This window comes from Penaeus chinensis, chromosome 14 (assembly GCF_019202785.1).
Source record: "Penaeus chinensis breed Huanghai No. 1 chromosome 14, ASM1920278v2, whole genome shotgun sequence".
In the NCBI taxonomy this organism is placed as follows: Eukaryota; Metazoa; Arthropoda; class Malacostraca; order Decapoda; family Penaeidae; genus Penaeus; species Penaeus chinensis.
Genome location: NC_061832.1, coordinates 20,993,829 through 20,998,828, shown reverse-complemented (window position 1 = coordinate 20,998,828; position 5,000 = coordinate 20,993,829).

Sequence of the window (5,000 nt, the reverse complement as noted above, 5' to 3'; positions counted from 1 at the left end):
CCTCACTTTTTCTCACTCCCGGTTGATTGACACGTGAGATAGCTTGAGAGACAGCTTGGTGGTTTGAAATTGTTTGCACCATAGGTGGCATTGTTGCATTGCTCATTCGGTGACACGTTCCATCGGCGCTGGAACGGAGCTTGTAACGCGATTTTATATAAATATGTTAATTTGAGTATAGCGTTAGTATCTTCCCCTATATCATAGTGCACAGGGATGCCTGATTAACCCGGGGTTGCGTATATGCCTAATGGATCTACGCTCAGACGTAACGATAGTAGATACAGGTATAACCGAAGTTATTCGTACGATCGGCAACTTTTGAGTCGGTGTGAACCACAATTGAGTCTGTTTTTTAATGTAGGGCTAGGGTTTAAGCTAGAATCGTTAATCGCTTATCAATCATACCCTGCATGTTTTGGATAAATCCCAAGCGATCGTGTGATTCGTGTTAGATACCTATAGGGCATGACACGAGCGCCCATCACAGATTCGCAGCATAGAGTGGGTTATTTTTACATTTCCCCAGCTCGTTTCGCTTCGTATAGTACGGTATTTTTGGTATAGATCCCCCGTCAATGAAGTCTGCATGCCCAGATTTGCTGACCCCGAGGAGAGTCACTTGCGAGAAAGCTGGCGATTATTTTTCACGTCACCGTTCATTAGTGCGTCATTCTGTCGCATGTCTTTAAATGTTGAATTCAATGTGGTAGTTGAAATAATTTTGTATTAATTATATAGCTAATATATCACATTGTTGTTCAAATGAACGTTAATCTCGTGTTTGGCATACATTTCCGCTCTGTGAGGTCACTCTCACTTTCACATACACGCGCACACACACACATACACACACACACACACACACACACACACACACACACACACACACACACACACACACACACACACACACACACTCACTCATTCACTCATCCACGCAGAACAAAAGACACTGAAACCTTTCATTATTAGGGTTTGTTGCTGTCGTATTTGCAGGCGTAAAGATCAGATCTATGACGTATCTCTTTTGCCCGCAATTTTGCCAGTTGTAACGAGTGACTAGTACATGATTCCTTATTTTACATACATTTCTTCTCTGTGTTACGACAATTGGTTCAAGTAAAACCTTGCGGATTGCCGTTGTCGTTTCCCTTATTTACTCTCCTATCTATCAAAGACGGTTGGTAGTTCAAGCCAGCAGGTCCTTGCGGATCGCTACTGACGTCTCCCTCTTCTATTTTCTTCTTTAACTTTGTGAAAGTAAAACACAAAATAAAATAAAAAAATAACGTAAAATCAAACATTAAAAACTGCAAATTTATATAAATAATCGGCTAGTGGCGCCTAATACCCCCTCTTCTCTGTTGTCTTTCTTTTTCTCTTACGGCCACCTTAGGATGCTATGGGAAGGACGTCACCGGAAGATCGCCAGAATCCTGCAGACCAGGATGTTCGTCAGAGCAGGTATTAAGCCGCCCCAGGATGTGGAAGGGCGCCGCCTGCCTGGACGCCTATAGATCCAGCAAAGGACCAGGAACTTGCCAGCGCAGGTACCAGTCGCCCTATGATGCTGTGGACGGGCGCCGCCTGCCTGGACGCCTCCAGGAGCTCGTCAGCGCAGGTATCAGCCGCCCTGAGATGCCAATGAGGACGCCTCCTGCCTGGACGCCCGTAGATACAGACGGAGATTATGACGTCTGGACGAGCGCGCAGCCGAGAAGGACCTGGACGAGATCTACGAGGACGTGCAATGGCGAGTACACCGCCGAGTTAGGCCTGGACGAGGACTACGAGGAAGTCTGGACGAATATGAAGTCATGGAGGACCTGTGTGAGACCTTCGAGGACGTGTGGACGTCGAGGTCGGACGGATTTACCAAGGATCAGGATGAAGAAGACGACAAGGACGAGCAGCCACGCGAGAATGAGATGAACAGCCTCAGGACCAGCCAGGTTGGGTCACCCTTGAGGCAAATCTAAGGCGCCTCGAGGGCGAGGCGTGCATAGTCGGCCGAGCAATATGGCATGTCATTAAGCAGCTGTCACAACTGACCTCGCCTCGCTCCCCTACGCTTCCTGCAGCTGGCATTCTCACGCCGTATTCCGGTGGATGTTCGCTATTTATGGCCAAGGATGGCCCGGATTTACAAGCCTCCGGGCTAGTACAGTGGTAACATGTCGGCCTCTTATCCGAGGGGTCGGCGGTTCGCACTTGTCTCCTGGAGGTTACTGCTGTGGCTGGGAACCACGGCAGGTAAAGACTGAGCCGAGTCAGCACCAGCTGACACACGTTAGCGAGTCGACATCAGTCGACACAGGCCGGGCTCTCCTCATGGGCATAGCCCGAGCGAGGCTCAGCTCCGCATATCGAACTTATCCCTATCCGGGTTTACAGAGTTCGTGCCCAGCGCTCGTCGTGTCAAGGTCGCCACCTAGCCTCTGGCCTGTCAGGGCTGGAGGGCAGGACCACGCGATCCCGCACTCAACGCTTACCCAAGACTCGTCTCGTGTGTTATCATCACTTGTTGTACTCTTCAGAAATAAAGAGGCAAGCTGTTCTACCACTATGTCTACCCCTGCAAACCAATGTCTAAGGCGTCATCCATAGCCTTTTACACCTACACTAGGCAGGGCCAACCTTACTGTAGTGGCTTATCAGTGGCATCCCGGCTAAACTACCCCTCACACCAAGATGCACCCAAATCAGTAGATGAGGGATAAAGTGGCTGTCTACCTCTCAATCAAAAAGCATGACTTCACAAACAGAGCAACGGCCCTTATTCCTCGACACGTGCTCCATTGGAGAGGTAAACCCCAGGGTAGCAAGCTGGAATTAGGGTAGGTCTCCTAGTTCACAAACGCTTAGAAAAGAATAAAGTGGAATTCTATAGTGTAAGCGAAAGAGTGGCTTCAGTAACGATAAAACCGTAATGAAAAATCACAGAATAAGCACTAAGAATGAGTGGGGACAATACTAGTTGATCACTCAATATTATGAATACATTCTTCGAAAAAAGACTAGTGCGGAAGTGGACATGGAAGTCGCAATCGGACATCAAAAACGAAATTGAGTTCATAATTTCAAATTGATTTCATAATTCCCAAATTGACTTCATAATTTCAAATGGTTAAAAAAAAAGTTATTAATAAAGTAAATGCTGGCAGCGACCATAGAACGCTCAGAGGCCAAATTAAATTACACCTCAGACGGGAAAGGAACAAATTCAGCCAAATTTAACTAACTTGAAGACCAGAGCGACCGAATTTAGCCTTAACCTCCAAAACAGATATTCACTTCTCAGTGACGATCTCAACACTGACCATTCAACAAACAGTTCAATGACATAATTAAGGAAGCTGAACTATTACGAAAACGGCAAGCAATGTCCAGCAAGCTCTCGGTAGAATCTAAACAGCGTATGTAAGAACGTAAGGTCATGGAAGTATGGTCAAACCGGGGCAAATTAGAAGTAGCTAAACTAACAAAGACTATAAATAAAAAGAAGAGAGAAGATGTACGGAAATTCAATACTCAAATAATAAATGAAACACTGATCTCAGTTAACAGCATGAAATCAGTTAAAAGGAGACTCGGAATAGGGAGACATCAAATATATGCAATAAAGAAACCAGATGGAGAAGTGACATATAACAAGAATGAAATTATAAGAGTGGTGAAGACTTTTACATGGAGCTACACAACGCTAATGCAACAGTGAAACAAGCCAAAAAAAATTACAAATGCCTTCTCAACGGAAAAAAATCTGAAAGCTTGGAAAACGCAACAATTATTTCGATACAAAAGAGGGGATAGAAACTAAAGAACTTACGCAAAAACGTAGGGTCATGAGAGCATCGTTAAAGAGGGACAAAATAGAATTAGCTGAACAAACAAAAACTATAAACAAAAAGAAAAGAGATGTACGGAAATTCAATACTCAAATAATAAATGAAACAGTGATCTCAGGTACCAGCATGAAAACAGCTAAAAGGAGACTTGGAATAGGGAGAAATCAAATATATGCAATAAAGGAACCAGACGGAGAAGTGACATAGAGTAGTGGAAAACTTTTACAGGGATCTATACATCGCAAATTAACAGCCACGGATAAAGTGAACGCGGTAACTAGAGTAGTACCTAACATCACAACAGAAGAAATATAGAGAGCGCTTAAAGGCATGAAGAGAGGGAAAACACCAGGTGAAGACGGTATTAGTATAGACCTTATAATAGACGCAGGAAAAATTGCAACAGTGAAACTAGCCAATCTTTTTAATAAATGCCTTCTCAATGGAAAAATTCCGAAAGCTTGGAAAACGCAACAATTATTTTGATACAAAACAAGGGGATAGAAAGGATATAAAAATCTACCTACCCATAAGCCTCCTTTTCATTACTTACAAATTGTTCACAAAAGTCATCACAACTCGCATCTCTGACAGTCTGGATTCTAACCAGCCTAGAGAACAAGCAGGCTTCCGCAGTGGATTCTAAACAAAAGACCACATTCACACGCTCACCCAAATAAGAGAAAAAATAAACGAATATAGGAAACCCCCTATGTGATATGTTATTTTGTATCATCCGCTCCCATTCAGTCTAATGTATTGTGTATCTATACCTTTTTATAATCAAAAGATAGGAAAACAGGCGTACATGAAGAAAAATAAGTATTTTCCAGTTCCCTACTATTGTTAGAATCCAGCATGGCTGGTTAAAGCACTGACTGCTGCGTGAATCTTATAACTGTACAGCATGCACTGTTAAAAAAGACACGATTCCTGCTTTGAATAACAATTTCTACATATAATCACGCGCCAAGTCTGCTTGAAACAACGTATCAAGATCATAGAATCAGTCTAAAATAGTTGTAATCGACGCTTAACGTCTGTTGTTCGCTTACTACCATAAACTGATTAGCAGGAACGAGACACGTGCACCGGGCGGGGAGTAAAGGAGCTCACGCCGTGCTTTTTATATCTATTAGTTTAAAATGG